Genomic DNA, 26565 nt, shown 5'->3' with positions numbered 1-26565 from the left:
CTACGAGAGAAGGGACATCTGGGGCTGAGTTGCTCCCCCACCCTCTGTGTACACACAGTTCAGACCCCCTTCTCATCATAGCGTCCACCTGGGAAAAAAGGGAGCTATTCCTTCGCTTCTCTGTCCATGTGATATGTTACACAACAAGAGGAGACAGGAAGAAGGGCAGTCTGTCCTCACACCCTGGCGGGCACACATGCTGAGCCAAAGGTCTGTTGATGCCGCATCTGCCTGCACTCTTCTCATGTTCAACCATGTATCACATGTATATGAGGTATGGTTTGTTTATATGCCTATTAAACAATTTTACAGCTTCTCCTACCACGTGTCTTGTGCCTCACTCAAAGTCCCCAAAACCACCTTCTTATATCATAAATTTTACAACAAAGGCACTGTTTATTAATGGCAATCTACAGATACTTATAAATAACCGCAGGCTTTTGGTTGTCTTTTCAAAGAGTGCATGCATCCCGAATAATGAGCGTTTGATGTGGTGAAAAGTTCATCCTTGTACCATAATTGCACATGTACTCATCCTCATCGCACATCCTCTGCCTGGCCAACATTGAGTTTCCTGGCGTGGGGGTGTCACAGATGAGGAACTTAGTAGGCAGCTCATGTTGGCACTGAGATTCTACCAGCAGAGCCATGACTGGATATGATTGCCTAAAATTTCCACAAACCCCTCTGGCTTGACAAAGGACCTCTTGGAAGCCAGGAAACCTCATGATGAACTGCTGCACCACCATATTGATTGAAGTGCCAGGCATGGTGTGATTTTTCCAAATCAAAGGGAATGTGCCCTTGTCATGACGTTGCCTGGCTGAATATAGTTTATGCTTGGAGGCTCTGGCCCAGCTGCAATACATCTTGGCAGTGTTAAGCCTGGGATGTTGCATATACTCTAGGATGCTTGGGTCAGGGGACCGCTGGTTCTGAGGAATCAAACAATGAAGCCAGTGAGGTGGAGGGGCTACAGATGACTGCACCATTGAACAAGACCGGTAGTGACATCACCAGCTACAGTAGTGTGCCTCAATCTCCATCCTTCCCAGCCACCAGAAAATTGACCCAGTGCGCTTTGAAGAATATGTAGCTTCCCAGCCCATGCTTACTGGACCACATGTCCGTGGTATGTGTACCCTGCCATTGACAGAGTTGTCCAGCGGCATATTACATTACATGCTGGTGACGGGCAGGAGTAGCTTTCTTGACAAAATAATGGAGCCTTGGTACCTGCCACTGTGGTATATCCTAAGCTATAAACTCACAGAAGGGAGCTGATTCCACAAGTTGGAATAAGAGCAGCTGCAAAGCCAGTAGTTTAACCATGCTATCATTAATACACTAGGGGTGATTTGGGGATTTTTTTCTACCACTCCAACAGCTGTTGAGGAAACTAACTACTGCTCTGGGAGCAATGCTGCTGAAGGTAGTGTGGGTGTAGGAGAATTATTCAGAGGTTCAAGCTTCCATTTGACCCTCCTCAGTGGGCCTCCTTGACACTCTTCCCTGCTTGGTGTAATGTATTCTAAACCTCGGAAACCCCTTGTGAGACTTCACTTTCACTATAGGCCCCAGATATTGGGGTGGATACAGGAGGAGAATATTATTGGGGGGTTGGGTGGTGGAAAGTGAGAAACAAGTAGGAGGATCACCAGCATGGGCTTTGCTACTGTCCTACCTTTCCCTTTAGAACTTGCCCACTCTCCAGTTGGTGGTACCCTGGGACACTCTGCCACGTCATCATCCACCCCCTCCTCACCACTGAAGCCCACTTACTGGTAAGCTGCAGCTGCTGAAATATCGCTGCATCTGGCTGCTCCCTGCCCGATGTCCCCTTCTTATGTGATCATGGCGCTATGTTTCTAATCCTTAGTATGCATAAGGAGGAAAACGTTCACATGACCAAAATCATCCTCCTGCAGCAAGTCTGTGATCATGTGATTAGTTTTGCCAACTCCTCATTACCAGTTGGCGGGGCTATGGCGGGATTGGCAGGAAAGGAGGAAGCAGAATGCTGCTCTGTGTCTGGGATGAAGAAGAAGAGGAGGAAGGCTTTGTCAGCTACTCAACTACTTCCAGCACATGATGTGGCTGTATAGCATGGCCAATTTGACACAGAAAATACAGATGTTCCCTGCATTTAGATGTTGCGGCACAACCACCACTTTGGTCTGTAGAACCTGTTCATCCCTACTGCCTTTGTGGGCAAAAACTTTGCCTCTCGCTCCAAGCCTGCCTGACATTTTTTTAATTAATAAAGCACATTGCATAATTATAATTGCAGCTATAGAAATAGGGAAATAAATGGGGCAACAAGAAGCTAGATGAAATCTATACAAAGTAAAGAGAATTCCCCCCCCCAGATTGCAGCATTTAGCTTTACTTCCTATTTTGGTGACCACGGTATAATTGTGGATTTCTTATCACTTTCTGTCTTAGTGGTCATCAGTACAAATAGAGAGGGTCAATTTTATGTAGCAGGGCCACAGGCGGCAATATAAAGAAAGGTTAGTTGCTCATCTACACTAAACAAGCAATTTGTTTCATTCCTAATTTGTTTTTTAACGAATTTCCACAAGATTGTTAATTCGCAAATATGCGATTTAAACCACGGCAATAGAAAGAAAGGTTAGTTACTCATCTACACTAAACATGTGCAATTTGTTTCGCTCCGAATTCGTTTTTTAACGAATTTCGACATATTTGTTGATTCTCAAATATGCGATTTAACGAAAACCCATTTGAATATTCGTAAATTTGAAAATTTGAAAATTCGAAATTCGAAAAATCATAAAGAAAGGAAAATCTGAAAATCTAAAATAATATCTAACTAATAATAACTTAACTATTACTAACTATTAAATTATAGGTTTTGGAATTTCCTTTCAAATTTGGCTGTTAGTGAATGTAACAAATACAAATTTATCCAAAGTTACGAATTAACCAAAATATTGAATGCCGTATCGAAACGAATGGAACATAATAAATTAATAATAAAAATAACAATAAGAATAATAATAAAAACTATTATTATTTATTATTAATTAGTTCTGTTCCATTTGTTTAGATGGGACATTCGTACTTTTGGATGAACGTCGGATAAATTCGTATTCGTTACGTTCACTAACAGACAAATTTGAAAGGAAATTCCAATACCTATAATTTAATAGTTAGTAATTTTTAGTTAGTTAGTTTCTTATTTTTGTATTTCCTTTCTTATTTTCGGATTTTCAAATTTTCAAATTTCCAAATTGCGATCATAACGAATGACCCGAAAAATGAAAAAAACAAACAAAGAACGAATAAAACGAAAATTAACAACTTTTTCGTCGGTGCACATGTCTAATCTACATTATTTATGAAAACTAGAGCAGACAGAATCTGGAGTAGCTGTTTAAATGAACTAATCAGCTTCTAACTTCAGCTTGATTAGTCTATGAAAGAGAGTGGTTTGGCTGATAGAAGCAGATCTTGACTGCTCCAGTCTTAGTAAAATGATAGCTGATCAGAAAATACAGGCGAAGACCCTGAATTAAATAGGGGAATTTTCTGTTCAAACAAAAAATAAATAAAAATATAACAGGGGTCCTAACCCTTTGCTATTCTATCTAAAACTAAAAAGAAAACAGTTTTAGCAATACATACACTTTAAAAATTTGAAAATACTTGCAGGAATATTTGCAGGAAATATAGACCTGCTATTGATAAATATAAATGGGGCTAAATAGACATGTTTTTTTTATTTTTTTATATTTGTCTATTCTGAATTCAGAGTAGATCATTGGCAAGCACATCACGTTATCTTTCTGAAGCACAGAATTGGCACAGTCACGACTTGTAGATGATTTATGAATGAAAACAGTATCTATTACACAGACACACATAATTCAGAAACAAACAAACACACGAACCATACTATTAGGCTTGTGAACACTCCAAGAGGGTTTCATTATGACAGCTGCCGGGGGTGAAGTTACACTCTGGGAATCTGAAGCTGAGAAGGTGCAGGAGTGTCTTACAACTGGCTCTCAGCTTGTCGGAGAAGGGAATGGGTAATTTTCACATGAAATAAAGCCTATGGGGCAGATTCACGTAGATGGGCATAAATTTGGGCGGGCGTAACGTATCTGATTTACGTTACCCTGCCGCAAGTTTTTCAGGCAAGTGCTTTATTCACAAAGCACTTGCGTGTAAAGTTGCAGCGGCGTAACATAAATCACCCGGCGGAATTCAAATTCGGCAGGTAGGGGGCGTGTATCATTTAAATGAAGCGCGTCCCCGCGCCCAACGAACTGCGCATGCGCCGTCCCTAAAATATCCCAGCGTGTATTGCTCTAAATGACGTCGCAAGGATGTCATTGGTTTTGACCTGGACGTAAATTACGTCCAGCACCATTCACGGACGACTTACGCAAACGACTTAATTTTTTTAATTTTCGACGCGGGAACGACAGCCATACTTAACATTGACTGCACCTCATAGACCCAGGGGCAACTTTATGCCGGGAAAAGAGACTTACGCCTGTCGGATCTAAGGGATATCTATGCGTGACTGATTCTAAGAATCAGTCGCATAGATACGACGGCACTAGGCAGAGATACGACAGCGTATCTGGAGATGCGCCGTCGTATCTCTTTTGAGAATCTGGGCCTATATTTGTAGATTACTCCCAAAGAGATTTGAAACACAAATCAGAATCAAAATCTAATACAATAATATTTTCACTGTGTATTTACTTGTTATGGGTTCATTCGCATTTAAAACACAGCGCTTAGATAAGGAAAGCTTACAGTTTTGTATGCATTTATGCTGAGCTGTGTCTACCAAAGTAGGACACATCCAGGGCTGAACTGTGCACGTCCAGGGACATGCACCTGCACCCACATGGATGTCAAATTTGGGCCAGTGGCTGTGCCTGTGCAACCGCTGCGCCTATGGTGACCATGTGTCCTGGATTGCCCGGGACAGTCCCGCATTTTGCAGGTCTGTCCCGGGCACCTTCATTCCAGGACAATACAGTGTCCCAGAATGAAACTGACACAGCTACCCCCCCCCCTCCGGGCCAATCTGATGCCCCCAAAAAAAGCCGCCATGTCACTGCTTTACTTACTGACAGTACTTGCCCTGGCCGGGAATGCCTGGAGGAGCACAATCCCCGCCCCTTGCTTGTGATTGGAGAAATCATAAATCCCGCCTCTTCTGTCCAATCACTGTGCTGTGATTCGTTACAGCACAGCACATTCCCTGAATGGTAGTTTGGAAATGTGATCAACCTAGCATGCGCTCCAATAGACATGAATAGAACTGCCTGCACATCGCAGAAACACCTGTAAATCATGTGCGGGTGAAGATGGCCCGTCACATGGGTGCATGCATAGGTTCACCCGTGTGAATGATGCCTAAGCCATTCAAAGAATTGTATGCATCTAAACGCTGTACGCAGCTACACGTGTTTAAACATAAGCACTTTGGGCATATATTTTACACAGGATCTTCTGCCAGCAAGAAACTGCATTCCGTGCAGAAAATACATGTCAGGGTAAAAGTCTAAAGCATATCTTTGTAGATGAAAAATAACAAATAATGATATAAATGTAAAATGTATACTATTGACTACATACAGCATATTAATATCAGACACTGGCGTAGCATCAGGGGTCGCAGAGGTCATGATGGCAACCCAGCCCCATGCTCCAGTGGGCCCTTGCAGCCTCCCTGTCACGCAAATTCACACTTGGACAGGAGGGGCAGCCGGGGTGGCATTTAAGGAACTGATCCTTTCCATTTTCCACCTGCAGCCGCTGAAAGCCTGCTTCTCCTCCTCTCCCTCCCGCTGGCATTCTGTGGCTACAGGAGAAAAATGGAGGGGATCAGTTTCTGTAAATGCTTCTCCACTCCTCCCTGTCAATGTTACTCTTATTTCTGCCCCCTTGGCCCAACCCCCCCTCTTTGGCTTTCCTTCTCGCCTCTCACTCTCCCTCTCACCGGATGCTGTGGGGATGTTTTATGATGGAGAGTGGGGTAGGGACTGGTAAATGTGTAACCTATTGGCCCCATCCTTTTCTAAATGAATACAGTGAGTGATCAGTATCGATCACTCACTGTGTTAATTCATAACTAAAACATAATAATCAGTGTTTACTATGCTACTGTGAATGAACAGAAAGCAGGTTAACACATAGCACTTTCCATTAATTCGCTGTCCAGTGCAGTTGAAGCTGCATAGAGAGTATTCTGTTCCCTTCTCTGTCTCAAAAGTGAGACAGCAGTGCTTTATTTAGACCCCTGATATTTCACCAAAGCCCCGAACAGGAGGTAAAAAAATAAATAAAAAAAGCTCTACTGGCACCATCCACTTTCCTACTGACACCGTCCACTGCCCTTCTGACACCGTCCACTGCTCTACTGGCACCATCTACTGCCCTACTGGCACCATCCACTGCCCTACTGACACCATCCACTGCTCTACTGATTGACAATGTCCACTACTCTACTGACACCAACCTCTGCCGGGTTCCCGGTATGAAGCCGTAAGGCTACACTGCCAGATTCCCTTACTTGCAATGGAGGCGGCAGCACCTGACAGCTGATGGAAACATCGCTTGACTCCAGGACAGGTAAGTGTCCGATTATTAAAAGTCAGCAGCTGCAGTATGTGCAGCTGCTGGCTTTTAATTTTTGCAGTGGTGGGTGGAACTCTGCTTTAAGTTTATATTTTTACAGTGACATTTTTTTAATGATATTTTTCTACGTTTTCCATATGTAGCGGGGTCATCCTGTCACAGTCTAATGACAGGCCTGAATTCCCACTGGAACTTTATTCACGTTTGTAAAAATGTAAGATGCGTTTAAGAAGTTATGCATTGTAGGACTGCAAGTAGCGGGAGATATGGACTCCATTGACTCTTAGGAGAAACAGTCTACACTTCCCACAATGCCCTGCGTTATCGGAATATGTCACACCTCCGCACAGACTTATGGGGGAGGTTACTTAAGGAAAGGGAGGGGCTGATCTCTCTCTCTCGGGACCTGCATCTTCTCCTCTGTGGAGCTGTGGAGGACAGCACAGCTGTGCTGCTAGGCCTGAAGTCTGGGCCTACATCCTCCGAGAGACCTGCCATCCGGAAGGAAGCAAGACCCCAGTATCCAGCTCGTGTTCCCGGAGATCGGAGAGGCCACCCAGCTGACAACTGAAACAGTGGAGATCCTGATGCCGGGATCCTTGTGCTGTGGAGCAGTAATCTACCAATGCGCCCCTTTTGGGTGAGAGAGCACATGCTCAACTTTCAACACTCCCTTTAGACAGTCAACTTAGTGCCACCCTACTAGCCGGAGACACGTGTTTGGCCTCTAGCTGAAACTTAGAGGCCCTCTAACTTGATAGTTGTTATACAGAAGTGACTGACGCTGACGAGCGATCAGTTCACCAATGTTACTGTTCCGGATACTTTGTTTGATTAACTTCCTCTTATCGTTTACCACTTGCGGATTATAAATCTAACGTGCACCAACCGGCCGCAACGTGGACTTTAGTCTCGAGACGTTCTTTAGCTGTTCTGCAGGACTGCCCGCTAGAGGGAGCTCACGAGCATAGACTGCCTACATTAGTTTAACTGAATGGTACCATTCCTTAGCTTAGATCTTTTCATTATTACTATTTACTACTGATTCCCGCAAGGGCCCTTGCAGAATCATATTGTGTCATTGCATAACAGTTGTCTACTTGTGTTTCAAATCCATGTTTGCTTTCTCTAATCTACATAAAGTAAACTTATCCTCTTTGGTTTAAATATATTGACTGTGTGGAGTATATTTTTCTCACCTGGAGGGACCATCCATAAAAGCAGGTAATACCGTTGATACATTGTCATTGCATGTTGTATGCCGGCTATTGTGACTCCAGCCAAGCAGAGGTCACAATACACCCACCAGGTTTCTGATGTGTCAAGGGAGTGTTCGAGCCAGTTAAATAGGGGTGAGCCAAGCAAAGAGAGTAGATCCCACATCAATCAGCGGCTCCTGAGGGGGTAGCGCTACACATACTATTTAGTTAGGCCTTGCTAGTTAATTTCTTATTTTTTTAAAAAAAGGATGCCGAACCCTGGTGATCTTTGATCCCTTTCATGTTGTTCAGGTAGATCTCCACCTCTCAAAGGTTGCCTACCCCAGATCCAGGGTATTCAATAAATTGGAGAGGTATGTCAAAATGTGGATAGTTTCTCCAAAACCTTTTGAATTACCCCCTCATAAAATAGAAATAACTCTTTAGCCACTTGGATTGTTTTGGCATATAGTGGAAGCAGCGAGTAGTAGTGGGGGGGGGGGGGGACCCTGGTCAATTTTTGCATCGGGTCTCACAAGATTCAAGGTACGCCTCTGCTATCATAAACTATTTGCTGTCTTTAAAATTACATTTGCCATTTTGGATCCAAAGACAATTGCAGGTATCACATTTAACTGGTATCCATTGGGGATAATTAGAGAAATTTATATTAAAATTATGTTGTTTTCCACAATTTTAGAGTAAATATAAACTTCACTAAAATCTCCAAAACTTTAAAGTAGCATTAAACATTCAGCGTGTTAAATGTCAACACGGAGTTCTGGCCTGTGAATGTACGCAGCTGATTAGCATGTCCCAGCTGGGACTTGCTGACAGACTCCAGCTGTGTACAACTACAGCAGGTGCTGGTGGGGGTGTGGGGGGTAGTAGGCAGCGACGTACAGGTACATTGCTTTGCCTGCAGCGGCAGCTCATCCACAGTACATTGCATGCGACCGGTCGCTAAGTGGTTAAACATTATACACTTAATTAGTCCTGTGGTGTCCTCAATGCTAAGAATTACTGACAGATAATTATCCATCACGCCATACTATCAGTGAGGCATGTGCTTGGCCCCAAATGTAATCTGCAGCACGACAATGACCCCAAAGATACAGTCAATGTCATTAACCACTTAAGACCCGGACCAAAATGCAGGTAAAGGACCCGGCCAGTTTTTGCGATTCGGCACTGCGTTGCTTTAACTGACAATTGCGCGGTCGTGCGACGTGGCTCCCAAACAAAATTGGCGTCTTTTTCCCCCCATAAATAGAGCTTTCTTTTGGTGGTATTTGATCACCTCTGAGGTTTTTATTTTTTGCGCTATAAACAAAAATAGAGCGACAATTTTGAAAAAAATGCAACATTTTTTCCTTTTTGCTATAATAAATATCCCCCAAAAATATCTAAAAAAAAATTTTTTTCCTCAGTTTAGGCCGATACATATTCTTCTACCTATTTTTGGTAAAAAAAAATCGCAATAAGCGTTTATCAATTGGTTTGCTCAAAATTTATAGTGTTTACAAAATAGGGGATAGTCTTATTGCATTTTTATTAATAATTTTTTTTTACTACTAATGGCGGCGATCAGCAATTTTTTTTCGTGACCGCGACATTATGGCGGACACATCGGACAATTTTGACACATTTTTGGGACAATTGTCATTTTCACAGCAAAAAATGCTATAAAAATGCACTGTTTACTATGAAAATGACAATTGCAGTTTGGGAGTTAACCACTAGGGGGCGCTGAAGGGGTTAAGTGTGACCTCATATGTGTTTCTAACTGTAGGGGGTGGGGCTGGACGTGTGACATCATTGATCGTGTTTCCCTATATCAGGGAACACACGATCAATGACAGCGCCACAGTGAAGAACGGGAAAGCTGTGTTTACACACGGCTCTCCTCGTTCTTCAGCTCCGGGGACCGATCACGGGACTCCAGCGGCGATCGGGTCCGCGGGTCCCGCGGCCGCGGTCACGGAGCTTCGGACCCACGGCTGGGCACTTAAAGAGGACGTACAGGTACGTGCTTGTGCCCAGCCGTGCCATTCTGCCGACGTATATGTGCAGGAGGCGGTCCTTAAGTGGTTAAGAACTATCTTCAGTGTAATTTGTGGAATTCCGATCGTGTGTATGAGGCTTAAAGCGGGAGTTCACCCATTTATTTATTTTTTTACCTTTTCCCCTTAGATTCCTGCTCGTTTTGTCTAGGGGAATCGGCTAGTTGTTTTAAAATATGAGCAGTACTTACCTGTTTTCGAGATGCATCTTCTCCGTCGCTTCCGGGTATGGGTCTTCGGGAGCGGGCATTCCTTCTTGATTGACAGTCTTCCGAGAGGCTTCCGACGGTCGCATCCATCGCGTCACTCGTAGCCGAAAGAAGCTGAACGTCGGTGCGGCTCTATACTGCGCCTGCGCACCGACGTTCGGCTTTTTTCGGAAAATCGTGACGCGATGTCATATTTTAAAACAACTAGCCGATTCCCCTAGACAAAACGAGCATTCATCTAAGGGGAAAATGTGTTCTCTATGGGTGAACCTCCGCTTTAAGATGTTTGGAACAACCTACCTGCTGAGTTGTTGCTTGGAATTAAATTGTCACACCACAGAACCTTAACATACATACATGCAGACATAGGTGTGGGCAGCCTATTTCATTAGGGTGTGCACCCCAAAGCTCAAACACATATGCATGTATGTGTATATATACTGACGGTGTCAGAAGAGTAGTGGATGGTGTCATAAGGGCAGAGATTGGTGTCAGTAGAGCAGTAGACAGTGTCTTTATTTACATTTTTATTATTATTATTTTTTATCACAAATGTTTTGGAAGAACAAAGAAAAAAGAAAAAACATTTTTTTATTTGGTGAAATATCAGGGATCTAAACAGGGGGAATATGCGCCACATGGGGTGATTAAGGTCTACACCCTGTGCGCACGCCTATGCATGAGGACCTGCAATGCAACACAAGCATATCACTTGTCTTCATAGTGATTTTGTCCTACTACTGTGCATTTCCTTTTAGTAGGTCAAGCTCGGGTGTGGATTAATTGCAGCAAGTACAGTTGAAAAAATACAGAAAATACATAGGTGTAAAAAGAGGGACAGCTATTTAGGATTTATTCTGTAGCTGGCCCAGAACCAACCCATGCAGTATGGGGCCAAGACTATGGGGGTTATTTACGAAAGGCAACTCCACTTTGCACTACAAGTGCAAACTACAAGTGCAAAGTGCGCTTGAAATTGCACTAAAAGTGCACTTGGAAGTGCAATTACTGTAAATCTAAGGGGTAAATATGAAATGAGGGGAAGCTCTGCTGATTTTATTATCCAATCATGTGCAATGCTGTTTTTTATTTTCCTTGCATATCCCCCTCTGATCTACAGTGACTGCACTTACAGTGCAATTTCAAGTGCACTTTGCACTTGTAGTTTGCACTTGTAGTGCAAAGTGGATTTGCCTTTAGTAAATAGCCCCCTATGTGAACGCACTTTTACTGAAAGACACTTACAGAAGTAGACATCCTTCATAAATGACCTTCAATATTAATTAATATCTAACAATATATTTCCAGCACAGTAGCTAAACCTCAACTGCATGTTGAAATGATTTAACAGGGAGACTCCTGTATTCGTTTGCATGTATTCTTAAGCAGAGCAACACTTACAGAAGATTTCTCAGTTGGATTAAAGCCAGGATGAAAATGCATTACAACGAGGGATTATTTTTAGTAGCCACAGCTTCCGGAACACCACTTTCTCATGCATACATTCACACTTTACCTCTTTCAAATGTCTTGGGTAGGCAAGTGCTAAGGAGAACAATGGGAAAAAAAATTGTGATTTAGTAAAGTAGACCGTTTCACTGCCAAAATAGCTATAGCATGCTATGGTCTTAAAGAAGCGCCAATCCTTTACAAATACATTTACATTTTTTTGCTATCAAAGTGTACTTATTAAAATGTCATATAAAGTTGGGATATTAATTTAATTTCAAAAGACAGTTTAAATAAATTTAAATCTACAGCTTTTATTAAAATTAAAACTGGTGATTATACCATGAAAGTCCTTGATCAGGTACTTTCTGCTATAAGGTGACAATACTCTGTTCCTGTCTCCTAGTTGTGCTTCTGTGTTGTTACCCTATTACACGGGCTCAGGGGAGGGCTGGCAGGGGGGGCAGGGTGGAAATCTCCCCCCGGGCTGGTGGCGCAGCCACCGGCCGCCACTACCAAATGCTGTTTTTGCAGAGCAGGAATATGCCTGCTGGAGCTCTGTTAACACAGTTCACGGCCGCTGCTCACCTCCCACTGGTGGACTCTGATGTAAGGGGGGCCTCTGTGCGGACTCTGATGTAAGGGGGGCCTCTGTGCGGACTCTGATGTAAGGGGGGCCTCTGTGCGGACTCTGATGTAAGGGGGGCCTCTGTGCGGACTCTGATGAAAGGGGGGCCTCTGTACGGACTCTGATGTAAAAGGGGCCTCTGTGCGGACTCTGATGTAAGGGGGGGCCTCTGTGCGGACTCTGATGTTAGGGGGGCCACTGTGTGGACTCTGATGTAAGGGTGGCCACTGTGTGGACTCTGATGTAAGGGGGGCCACTGTGTGGACTCTGATGTAAGGGGGGCCTCTGTGCGGACTCTGATGTAAGGGGGCCTCTGTGCGGACTCTTGTGATCATGAAAAATCTTAGTCTGTTTTCCTCGATCCATCACTTTTCCACGCTCTATGGGCCACTTGACTGGACTTGCCCCCCAGGCCTAAGGCTGCCAGCCCTCCCCTGCACGGGCTCCCAATTACAAGTGCCTGTTTCATCACACATTACACAGATATGACCCACTGGTATTGCCTTCAAGAAAGCTGCCCTGAAAAATACATTGTAGCCATCACTTCTGTGAACACATTTATTCATTTTCATGAATAGCAAGATGAGCATTGCCATCAAACTACCCATACATGCATTCATCTTGAACGATCTCAGGACAATACACAGAACGCTCCTCGCACTCCAAACTCCAACACACACTCAGCCAGGGAACAAAGAGACAGGAAATAGATGTTTTAAAATGCAGAGGACCGAAATGCATCATGGGTAGAATCAAGGGACCCCAAAAAAAACAACAAAAAATAAAAGGGTTGCTATGGAAATGAATACCGCAGCTAAACGCAGCCGCAATTAAACGCACGTAAACGCATGTAATCGCAATGTGCAAATGCAGCTAATCGCAGTGCCTGGAGCCTTGAATTTCACAAAACATTTGTAGTGCTTTTAACTGCGGCAAAACAGCCGTCCGTGTGAAAGGGGCTTTAGACATAAAGTGGATGCAAAGGGGAAGCAGATCAGCAGCAATGAGATGCAAAAAATATCAAAAGAAGGTTAAAATTGTATTGTATTCAAAAAGGTATTTATTTATAATTAACGTGATTTAGCAAACTATATGTCATTCCGTTAGGGTCTACATCTATCTTATGTTTTAGAAAACGGATCTCAGTAGCATATGAAGGCAGCTTATACTATGTTCTATGATACTTTAGGAGTGAAATGGCTATTCCTCTTCACAGTCAGCCTGTGCATTTAACTCAGAAAAATTACAGATAAGTACCCTATTAGAAATAAGCAAATTTGCTTCAATTCACTTTGCCAATGATTCTCTTGATTCCCTATTTTTTTTATTGATCTAGGCATGGTATCTGCCATTATTTGAAAATTTTCCCTCAATTTTTTCCCACCACCTTTATATGGTAAATTGCTTTTTAACAAAAGCTTAGAGGAACTTCACCCTCATCGCCATTTTTTTTTTTTTTTTTTTTAAATCTCTGCTTACCTAATACTGATCTGTGTACAATTCAGATACTCACCCACCCAGCAGATCCAGCATTGTCCTGCTTAGATCCACTTTTGCCACCACTTAGGTCCCATACTGCCATGTTCTTGTGTGACGTCATTGGGAGGCTGCCATCTCTTCTGTGTTCAGGCCAACTCCTCCCAATAGTGTGCCTCTTGGCCTGCCTCCTCCTTTTTTTATAAATGGAAGACTATGCCTTCTCGGATATGTGACGTGCATATCTAGGAACCACTGAGGCCGCGTACACACCATCGGTCCAAACCGATGAAAACGGACCAAAGTTCAGTTTCATCGGTCCAAACCGTACGTGTGTACGCCCCCATAGGTCTTTTGTCCTTCGGACAAAAATTTGAGAACATCGAAACGATGGACCGCTGACCGATAGGTCGAAACCGATGGTTAGTACACAAAAGCATCGGTTCAAAACCCACGCATGCTTAGAATCAAGTCAATGCATGCTTGGAAGCATTGAACTTCGTTTTTTTTTTAGCACGTCATTGTTTTTGACGTCACCGCGTTCTGACCCGATCGGTTTTTGAACTGATGGTGTGTAGGCACATCAGACCATCAGTCTGCTTCAGCTGTGAACCGATAAAAACGGTCCGTCGGACCATTCTCATCGGATGGATCGACCGTGTGTACGCGGCCTGAGAGCACTGCCTAGGCAAGAAGGGAAGATGCTGGTGGGACCGAAACCTGTACATGAAAAGAAAAAGGTAAAAAAAAAAGAAATATGTCTATGTATGAAGGGGAGTGGGGGTTTAAACACTTCCCTGCTCTTTCCAAAATTAGAAAAAAAAGTTTTGGCTTTACGACTTTAGGTTCATCAAAGTTTATTAAAGGTCTCAGTCAAATACAAAGATATAACAACATGGCGTATATAATGATGACATATCCAATAAACGAAGAAAAAAAACAGACAAATCAATGAATATGTTTTTTCCATCACCAATGTATAAAAATTTTTTCTCCATATCAAAACTAGCAATCAAGACAAATTCTTCTGGGTCAGAGCAGCTTTATGCCGCGTAAACACGATCTGGCTTTTGCCCGACCAAATCACATCGGAATTCCGACGGAATTCCATCGGAAAAATATAGAACATGTTCTATATCTAAAGTCCGATGGAACTCAGATGGGGCTACACGCGATCGGAAAATCGGATGGAAAAACGCCATTGGACTTTTTCCATTGCAAATTCCGATCGTGTGTACGGGGCATTATGGAGACTATCCAGTTTATGGTTAGAATCAAAAAACAAAAGTGTCTGGCTGATGGTCAATAGTACAGCCATGGCTTTATGACTTTAATGTGCTTTGCATTGATGTGCCTTAACAGAAATAACCGAAAGGACTTGATTGACTTAAGTAACAAAATACAGAACAATGTACTCATAAATACTGCATTGAGAACTTTTTGTACAACCCGACATTTAGTGACTTTTTCTGATAGTGTGCAATATAAAAAATCTCACTGCCTTCCAGTAATACAAAAAACTAAATACATATATCATTTTAACATAGCAAAATACTGTGTACACTGTAACATATTAATGTGAATAGGTGGTTTAGCTAATAAATGCATCATCTGTGCCTTGAAATTATTCCACAATCCATTACAATGCATCCGTTATGAACAAGCCCTTGCAGTATGGACCACTAAGCATAATGATTGTAATAATTCTTCCAGGGATAAACAGTCCATATTAGAATGCAAATTGTATTAAAGTGTTTAACCCCCCCCCCAAAAAAAAAAAAGTTCAGATGATAGAGATAAGGGGTCTCCTTATCTTTGGCTCCCACCTAATATGTATACTAATATATATATATATATATATATATATATATATATATATATATATATATATATATATATATATACAGTATCTCACAAGAGTGAGTAGTGAGTACACCCCTCACATTTTTGTAAATATTTTATTATATCTTTTCATGTGACAACACTGAAATGAAAATGTCCAAATTGGGCCAAGAGTGACAATATTTTGTGTGCCCATCATTATTTTGTAGCACTGCCTTAACCCGCTTGGACATGGAGTTCAACAGAGCTTCACAGGTTGCCACTGGAGTCCCCTTCCAATTCTCAATGACGACATCACAGAGCTGGTGGATATTAGAGACCTTGCGCTCCTCCATCTTCCGTTTGAGGATGCCCCACAGATGCTCAATAGGGTTAAGGTCAGTAGACATGCTTGTCAAGTCCATCACCTTTACCCTCAGAATCTTTAGCAAGGCCATCTTGGAGGTGTGTTTGGGATCATTATCATGTTGGAATACCACCCTGGAGCCCAGTCTCCGAAGGAAGGGGATCATGCTCTGCTTCAGTATGTCACAGTAAGTGTTGGCATTCATGGTTCCCTTAATAAACTGTAGCTCCCCAGTGCTGGCAGCACTCATGCAGCCCCAGACCATGACACTCCCACCACCATGCTTGACTGTAGGCAAGGCACACTTGTACTCCTCACCTGGTTGCCACCACACACGCTTATCACCATCTGAACCATATATGTTTATCTTGGTCTCATCAGACCACAGGACGTAGTTCCAATAATCCATGTCCTTAGTCTGCCTGTCTTCAGCAAACTGTGTGTGGGCTTTTTTGTGCATCATCTTTCGTAGAGACTTCCTTCTGGGACGACAGCCATGCAGACCAATTTGATGCAATGTGTGGTATATGGTCTGAGCACTGACAGGCTGACCACCCACTCCTCCAATCTCTACAGCAAGGCCATTGTTTCTAATATTTAGGGACTCGTTAATGACTGGAATGGTACCACTGGATTGGAGCAGGGCCAATGTGGTGCCCATATTTAAACAGGGATCACAGTCTTTACCAAGTAACTACAGACCTTTTAGTTCAATCGTCGGGAAAATGCTGGAGAGTTTAATAAAAGACCACATAGACAAGTTCTTGCTGTAAAAAAATATTTTAAGCAACAGACAGCATGGATTCATAAAAGACATACATTTTTATGAGGAGGTAAGTAAGACCTTGGACAGAGGGATGGCTGTGGATGTGGTATACCTGGATTTTTCAGAAGCGTTTGACACAGTTCCCCACACACGGCTCATGCGTAAGGTAAGTCTACAGGTTTGGAAAGATCAATTTGTAAATAGATATAAAACTAAAGACAGAATTCAGAGAGTAATGGTTAATGACTCTTACTCTGAATGGTCCAAGGTTATCAATAGTGTACTCCAAGGTTCAGTGCTGGGACCCTTACTTTTTAATATCTTTATAAATAATATAGGGTCTGGGATTAAAAATGTAATTTCTGTCTTTGCAGATAACACTAAGCTTTGCAGTGGAATAACGTCCTTACAGGATGTCTCCAATTTACAAGCAGACCTCAATGCTCTGTCTAATTGGGTAACTAAGTGGCAAATGAGGTTTAATGTTGATAAATGCAAAGTTATGCACTTTGGGGCTAAGAATATGCATGCATCATACATACTAGGGGGAGTACAACTGTGGGAATCAATGGTGGAGAAGGATCTGGGGGTTTTGGTGGATCATAAGCTCAATAATAGCATGCAATTCTAAGCTGCGGTTTCTAAAGCGAGGAAAGTCCTTTCTTGTATTAAGAGAGCTATGGACTCCAGAGAGAGAGAGAGAGAGAGAGAGATATCAGTATGCCCCTGCAGGGCTGATTCTAGGGTCACAGGCGTCTGGGTGCAGAAATATTTCTGGCGCCCCCCCACATGGGCGTGGTCTTTTTTTATTAACTCCTCCCTTTTACAAATGTTTCTATGGCAATGACTCAACCACAGAGATGCTCCCCCACAAAGTCTTCATTACCCTGGGATCCTTACATGATCTCTTAACAATAAACAAAATACAGGAAGAGAAGCAGAGTATTGGGACCTGGAGGGGGCTTCTCTGATGGACACAGAGAGGGCTTCTGTTAGAGAGTCTGTTAGAAAGAGACCCCAGACATACTACAGACATGATACAGGAGATGGTCAGAGACTGCAGACATGATACAGGAGATGGTCAGAGACCACAGACATAGTACAGGAGGCAGTGAGAGACTGCAGACATAGTACAGGAGATGGTCAGAGACTGCAGGCATGATACAGAAGATGGTCAGAAACTGCAGACATGATACAGGAGATTGTCAGAGACCACAGACATAGTACAGGAGGCAGTCAGAGACTGCAGACATAGTACAGGAGATGGTCAGAGACTGCAGACCTAATACAGGAGATGGTCAGAGACTGCAGACATAATACAGGAGATGGTCAGAGACTGCAGACACAGTACAGGAGATGTTTAGAGACTGCAGTCACAGTACAGGAGATGATCAGAGACTGCAGACATAGTACAGGAGATGGTCAGAGACTGCAAACATAGTAAAGGAGATGGTCAGAGACTACAGACATAGTACAGGAGATGGTCAGAGACACATAATTTCTGGACGGACACACATCTATGCTCAAAACACTGGTTCTGGATAGACACAAACAAGGAGAGAAGGAGGGAGGGGAAAACTCTGCCACTTCGGAGCCCCCACCTCTGCAGGCGCCTGGGTGCAAAGTACCCTGTGCACCCTGCCTAGGATCGGCCCTGTGCCCCAGTACAAATCATTAGTAAGACATCATCTGCAATATGCAGTTCAGTTTTGGGCACCGGTTCTCAAAAAAGATATCGGGGAACTGGAGAAAGTGCAGAGAAGGGCAACCAAACTGATAAGAGGCATGGAGGAGCTCAGCTACGATTAAGGATTAGAGGAACTGAATTTGTTCCCTCTTGAGAAGAGAAGATTAAGGGGGGATACGATCAACATGTACAAATACATAAATGGTCCATATAGTGAACTTGGTGATGAGTTATTCACTTTAAGGTCATCACAGAGGACAAGGGGGCACTCTTTAGGTCTAGAGGAAAAAAGATTTAATCTTCAAATACAGAAAGGTTTCTTCACAGTAAGAGCTGGGAAGATGTGGAATAGACTCCCTCCAGAGGTGGTTCTGACAAGCTCAGTAGATTGCTTTAAAAAAGGCCTGGATTCTTTCCTAAATGTACAATATATCTGGGTACTAACATTTATAGGTAAAGTTGATCCAGGGAAAATCCGATTGCCTCTCGGGGGATCAGGAAGAATTTGTTTCCCCTGCTGTAGCAAATCGAATCATGCTTTGCTGAGGTTTTGCCTTCCTCTTGATCAACTGTGGGTGAAGGATTGGGTATATTGGATTGTACTTTTTTTTGGATGAACTAGGTGGACTTGTGTCTTTTTTCAACCTGACTATCTATGTAACTATGTAATGCTGGCAGCACTCATACATCTATTTCCCAAAGACAACCGAGGATTTGACGCTGAGCACGTGCACTCAACTTCTTTGGTTGACTATGGCAAGGCCAATTCTGAGTAGAACCTGTTCTGTTAAACAGCTGTATGGTCTTGGCCACCGTGCTGCTTCTCAGTTTCAGGGTCTTGGCAATCTTCTTATAGCCAAGGCCATCTTCATGTAGAGCAACAATTCTTTTTTTTCAGATCTCAGAGAGTTCTTTGCCATGATGTGCCATGTTGAACTTTCGGTGGCCAGTATGAGAGAGTGAGAGCGATAACATCAAATTTAACACACCTGCTCCTCATTCACACCTGAGACCTTGTAACACTAATGAGTCACATGACACCGGTGGGGAAAAATTGCTAATTGGGCCCAATTTGGACATTTTCACTTAAGGGTGTACTCACTTTTGTTGAAAGCGGTTTAGACATTAATGGCTGTGTTAAGTTATTTTGAGGGACATACACTTTACACTGTTATACAAGCTGTACACCCACTACTTTACATTGTAGCAAAGTGTCAATTCTTCAGTGTTGTCACATGAAAAGATATAATAAAATATTTACAAAAATGTGAGGGGTGTAATCACTTTTGTGAGAAACTGTATATTTATTTTTTACTTGGGTTTAATTATACTTTAACTGTATGAGATTAGCAAGCATGGAATGGGAATATTGGACTGATGTGAAATGTTAATGCTATTGGAAATTGTGGTGGTAATAGCATGTGAGCCTATAAAACATAGTATCACTTATTTGTTAAGGGTAGAAAATCATTTTTTCTTAAATAAATTTCCCTTCAGATCAGGAAATGAAATATAATTACATTAACATGGGCAGATGGTGTGCTGACCACTCCGAGGCCTTTTTGGCCTTCAGGCTACAGGTTGAAGGCAGGGTCATGATGATAAAAGCTGTGCTTAGGGACACAGCGTGGACATTTGGAACTGGACCAGTGTCATTAGTCAATTTGGACTAAGTAAGATAAATCTGTGTTAATAATGTGTGTAAGGTTAAGTCTCATTTACAAAATAAGTTGCATTTCATTTCTTTGTCAATTCGGCATAATTGTTGTAACAAGCCATAGTGGTTTTACAGATCAAGTTGTTTAGATTAATACATTTTTTAGAGCTTTTTCAATAGGTCAGTTGTTTTATTTTTTATTATTTTATTACTCTACTCCAATTGTATTTTCCCTTCGCTTAAATATTTAATAAAATTCAATTTAAAGCATATTTTATAACTGTGCTTCTTATACTCTGTAGATGATAAGAATTCCAAATGTTTGTATATAGATAGAAAACTGCTATCTGGCCATAAAAAAAGAATTGTATGAAAGCATAATAATTGCATATGTATATGAAATTGTATATATCAAGTAGACTTTTCATGTTAGATATCATCTTGTGAATAAATCTAGAAAATCATAATTAACTGCCTTTAGCTCAAAGCTATTTAAATAAGATCTAAATTCTTATTTAAAAAAAATACAAGTAAGCAGTTACAAATACTGTAGCTGCTGTCTATCAAGAAACAAGGGGTGTAACGTGAAACATTGGAACATTCCCCACACCCTGACCCCACAACAGCACCTGCCCCACTTACCTGAATCATGGGGAGCTTTTCCCTGCAAGTTTCAATTTCGTTTTGCATTTTAAATTTGGTGCTGCTGTGCTGTGTTTGACTTTGCATGTGAATTGAGAGACTACAAGTCACATCTTCCACTGTGGGAGACTTCAATGGAACGCACGTGCAGTGACATTGCCACACTTGTAGTCCATTGTTTACTTCCTTAACCTCCCTGGCGGTATGATTATTTCAGATTTTAGGTGCTGAAAGCGGTACCATTATTTTGCATGGAAATTTGGCATTTTACATTGTAGGCCTGTAATTCTTAGGAATAACTCACTTAAATCTGTCCAAACAAGAGTCTAGTAGACATCCCGGGTATGATAAAGTTTGAAAAACAAAATCATAAATTATAATATAATAAATAACTATAAATAATTATAACAAATAATAATGTAATTATAATAAAAATTATTCAATAATGTAATCAAATAAAAAACACTGAAATTTGCTGAGTTGCAGAATTGTCGCTGTTATTACTTTTATTGTTTGATGACAAATTTCCCCACAAATCGCTATCGCTGCAAGTGATTCTAATTTAATATTGCTGTTTTCTAGCTGGTCTAAAACCACTTTTGATGTAAAGGGACACTTTTTGGTTGCTATGGACAATCTCCAGTTTCCAGGCAGAAAGAACAGTTTTTATTATATAAAAGTGCATACAGGACATTGGGCAGACCACTAGGGACAAAGGGGGTGTGTATTTTTTTCATACAGTACTGTAATCTATAAGATTGTATTGTGTGTATTTACTTTTTTGAATTTGGCGCTGATCTCCGCCCTGTGCATCGTAACGTCGCAGGGAATGGAGCTAGGCGGCACACAGGCACTGTGTGAATCGAGCAAGGAGGACACTGCTCGATTACACAGCAGGGAGGCATCGCAGGATCCAGGGACAAGGTAAGTAATTCCCTGCCTGTGGACACTGCGAGGCGATCCCGAGTCTGGCTCGGGGTTACCGCTTTTGGTTCTGAAATTTCACCCCGAGCCAGACTCGGGAATACCGCTGAGGGGGTTAAGCTCCTTGTTTACAGGTCCGTACCTCTGTGCAGACTTGGAGCTGGGAAAAGAGCCAGTGCATTGCCTTCTGCAGCTTTCTCTGGTTCTCCCTTAACACCAGGAGACCCGAGCTACCAGCTGGCACGTCCACTTGCTAGTCGGACACCCAAACAAAGCTGAGATCGGCTTTGATCGGGTCTCCACTATGGTATCGTGAATGCGATGACCTGGAAGCAATGATTTTCAAAAAAGTATTCAAAAACACAGATCTTGGTGTTTTAAATGCTTTTAAGTGCTCCATAAGAGTACCTGTCACTGCCTATTGCTGTCACAAGTGTTACATTCCTTATGACAGCAATAAAAGCCATAATAAAATAAAACATAATAGTCATAATAAAATAAAACATTTAAAGCAGGAGTGTAACAAAAAATAAAATAAATAAATTAATAATGATTTTTTTTTTAAAGTTCCCCACCTCCCATGCTTGTGCACAAAGGAGAATGCATTTGTCGGTCCTGCATGCATGCAAACAGCGATCATCCCACACATGTGAGGTGTCAGATCATGGGAAGTAATTCTAGCACCAGACCTTTGTAAATTTAAAGTGGTAACCTGTAAAGGCTTTTGAAGCATTGCCTATGAATAGTAAAGTTTATGTTTGTTGCCACTGCATGGGCATGAGCAATTTTAAAGTGTGACATGTTTGGTATCTATTTACTCGGCACATCATCATCTTTTATAATTAAAACAATGGGTTATGTATTATGTTTTATTGCATTAAAATTCAATTTATTTATTTTTTTCTCAGAAAGTTGTGTTTTAAAAACAACTGTGCACATACCGTGTGACATAAAAAATTGCAAAATCCACCAATATATTCTCTAGGGCCTTTTCTTTAAAAACATATATATTGTTTGGGGGTTCTAAGTAAATTTCTAGCAAAAAACAACTGATTGTTACATGTAAACAAAAAGTGCCAGAAAAAGGCGGTAATGTGGGTGTATTTATTACATTTTTGAAAAAAGTGGACTTTTCCTTTGAAATGAAAAAACTAATAAATAAAAATGTGAAAACATAATCTGTTCAAAATATTTCAGATAAAAAGATCCAAGCTCTATTATATTGATTTTTTTTCTAGTGGTCTTTGTGCAAAGATCTTTCCTACAAGCAATCTTTTTTTAGGCGAACAAACAAAGCATTTCTTCAGACTGCTATCTTATGTGTCTGGATATGTTTACATAGTATCATAGACCTCAGAGATAATAAATTCAGATTTTGAAATAAACAAATGAGACAATTATCTTGGAGCTCCAGGATAAGTAGGATTTCTCTGAACTGGGAATTATTTTAGTTTAATGTTTGGGTAGCAATACGTGACCTTTGGCAGCTTGCAGGCATGCTACGTGAGTCTGTGTTTGGTCAGTCCAGAGTAGACTTTCTTTTAAAATAAATTTCAGGTCTCAGGGAACCCCAGCTAAAAAAAAAAAATTCAGGGGGGGGGGGGGTGCAGGGGGGAGCTGGTCTTTGGGAAACCTTTACATTGGAGGTCGGTGGGAAGAATGCCTCTTACATTGGTGGCCAGTGGGAAGAATGCCTCTTAAATTGGTGGCCAGTGGAAAGAATGCCTCCTACATTGGTGGCCAGTGGGAAGAATGTCTCTAATGCCCTGTACACACGATCAGATTTTCTGTAAAAAAAGTTGGATGTGAGCTTTTGGTCGGAAATTCCGTTCTTGACGGTCAGAATTTCAGACCGTGTGTATGCAACACAAGTTTGAGTCAACATTCCATCAGAAAAATCCACGGTTTTCTTGTCGGAATTTCCGATCGTGTGTACGGGGCATTACATTGGTGGCCATTGGGAAGAATGCCTCTTACATTAGTGGTCAGTGGGAAGAATGCCTCCCTTACAGCCATTAAAAAAGATAACTGGTGTCCCATTGCTGGCTCCACCAAGTGGAGTTGGCCCTGTAATTATGCAGGCACAATCAGTTGGGAGATCAGTCAGAAATAGCTCAGGGGACCCCTAGCAACCTCTGGGGGAATGTAGGGTTCCACAAAACTCTGGTTGAGATTGGCAATTCTAGAGCAGGCATCCCAAATTGTGAGTGTGCAACTGTTTTGGAAGTAAAAGTGTGAGCACTTGCAGCAGGGATGACAGGTGTATGCAAACAATGATGTCTGCTCTGCTTGTAAAAAGTAATGACAGGCCTTGTACACACGATCGGAATTTCCGATGGAAAAAGTCAGATGGAATTTTTTCATCAGATATTCCGACCGTGTGTGCCCCATCAGACTTTTTTCTGTCGGAATTTAGAAAGAGAACATGTTCTCTTTTTTCCTGACGGAATTTTTTTTTATTGGAAATTCCTTTCGTCTGTAGGGAACTCCGATGGAGAAAAAAACACGCATGCTCAGAATCAAGTCAACGCATGCTCGGAAGCATTGAACTTCATTTTTCTCGGCTTATCGTAGTGTTGTACGTCACCGTGTTCTTGACGGTTGGAATTTGGTGTGACAGTGTGTATGTAAGACTGCTTGAACGGAATTTCGTTGGAAAAATCCGTCGGAGTTTATCCCGACGGAAAATCCGATCGTGTGTACAAGGAATTAGAAAAGCTGAAAAACTCAACAAATACATGTGATTAGGGACTGATGAGTGAATCTAGACCCAGACAAATGCATCCAGGCACAGAAATCCTGCTGATTGTGCAGATACATGCAGCTTTTGTACAGGCTGTGCAACCGCCACTGTTTGCATACACCTGTCGTCCTAACCGTGAGAAGCCTCTGATTCTTGCTGCTTGAATTCAGTGTATGCATGTAATTGCCTGTGTGTAGGAGGCTTTTTGGCTGGTTATTGATCTAAAGCAGCCACAGCCTGGGTAGTAGTCTGTCCCTTGCCAGCAGCTAGAGAGTGGGATCCTTGCTCTTTGTATGTTATCAATGATTTCTTAGCAGGGGTCCAGCACACTCCCTGCTGAGTCAGAGCCATAGCTTTCCAATGAACAGGGTGCTTGAGCTTTGCTGATTGCAGAGTTATAGGTATAACTCAATAGGGACATGAATGGAACAACAGTATCCCCACAAAGAGCAAAGGTCCCACTCTGCAGTTTCTGGCAGCGAACAAGCTTTTCTACTCTAGGCTGTGTTTGCTTTACAAAAATAAAATCAAAATGATTATTAGAAATGTAAAGCCTTTTGTTTTAATGCACCTTTTTAAAAATACATTTATGCCCTTCCCTTACCTATAGGAGTGAAGCCTGCCCCAAACAACTCTGTCCTGTCCTCTCCTCCTGGCAATACCGTCCCTAGGGGGGGGGCCAGAGGGGGCCCTGACCCCCCCAACATTATGCTGTGCCCCCCCATGTGCCCCCATTATGCGTTGCCCCACCATGTGTATTTTGCTTGGGCCGCTGCTGAGAGGGAGAGCATCCCAGTCAGCTCTGCGGGGGATTCCTCCCCTTCCCTCTGCTCGCTGACACTGCATAATGCGAGCGCTCACACAACCACAGCCGCCCGATCTGCTTCTTCCCCTGCATCCTCATTGGCATGGAGAAGAGCGAGTTGCAGGAAGGACTCCACGAGCACTGTGGGGGGGGGGGCAAGCCTTCATCTCAGTTACTGAAAAAAACAGACTGATTTCTCCCATTCCCATAGGACAGGAGAACCAGCCTGTAAATTCCGATAGTGGTGACTGCATGCTGAGATGAGTGTCAGTCTGTGACACTCTTTCACAGCCCAGCGAGTCCAGCCACCCCCTCACTCTCCTCCAATACGAGTCCCGCCCATACTATCTCAGTGTGCAGTATCTGAAGAGAGGGGACGTGTGGGCAGAAAATATGAAAATCAGCAGCATTTCTGGCTGTGTGTGAATGATGCCTGAGATTCAAGCCTGGACCGTGTTTAAGTGTGTGCACTGTAAACTGCAGTACACTGTAATCACTGAACTGCATTATCTCCATCCCTTCTGTCCCCCATCTGTTTCCCTCCCTTCTCCTGTTCTTTTTAAGACATTCACAAATTACTTTCACTTTCAGTAAGGCAGGTAATATACGGTGCAAATTTCTTTTCTGCATCCACAGATTGCAGGATTCCCCCATCAACACAGACAGTGCTGATATATCCCTCCTGCCCAGCAATTATATTCTCCCGACAAACAGTGATTATCACTAGTGGCTATAGCAACCACTAGTGATAATCATAAGAGAATCTGCTCATTAACCACTTAACCCCCGGACCATATTGCTGGTCAAAGACCAGAGCACTTTTTGCGTTTCGGCACTGCGTTGCTTTAACTGACAATTGCGCAGGTCATGCAACGTGGCTCTCAAACAAAATTGGCTTCCTTTTTTCCCCACAGTGGCCTGTGTGAGAGCCGACGTTATATTACGTGCTCTCGCGCAGGGGAGCCGACCTGCCGCCGTAAAGCGACAGCGGCTGGTCGGCAAGTGGTTAATGGTTCAAATCTCAGCCAGTTCCTGCTGAACCAGCTGAGATTTTAACTGTCTATGACTGGTCTTTGCTCTTAGGTAACCCATACATTGATCACTTTTTTTCCATTCAACTATCAGGTTGAATGAAAAAAAAAAGAAATTATCCAATTCTCCCATCTACACATTATAGGTGGATGGGGGAATCCTCCCAGTGTGGACCAGTGCTGGAACAACCAGAGTTGCTGTCCTGTCCCGGCTATTCATAGCGCTGGATAGAAGAAGATCCTGGACTGCCGCACTCCTTAAAACAATGTCTTTATTGTACAAATAAAATCCAAAAAACAACCAAAGCAATATAGTCAAAACGTAGTGAACAACAGGAAAAAGGTGGTTCACATGTTTCACATCATGTGATGCTTACTCATGAGAAAGCATCACATGATGTGAAACATGTCAGTCACCCTTTTTCTATTGTTCACTACGTTTTTGGGTTTAAGTACATTTTAAAGAGT

Source organism: Rana temporaria, chromosome 4 (genome assembly GCF_905171775.1).
Source record: "Rana temporaria chromosome 4, aRanTem1.1, whole genome shotgun sequence".
In the NCBI taxonomy this organism is placed as follows: domain Eukaryota; kingdom Metazoa; phylum Chordata; class Amphibia; order Anura; family Ranidae; genus Rana; species Rana temporaria.
Note: the sequence above shows the minus strand (reverse complement) of the source record.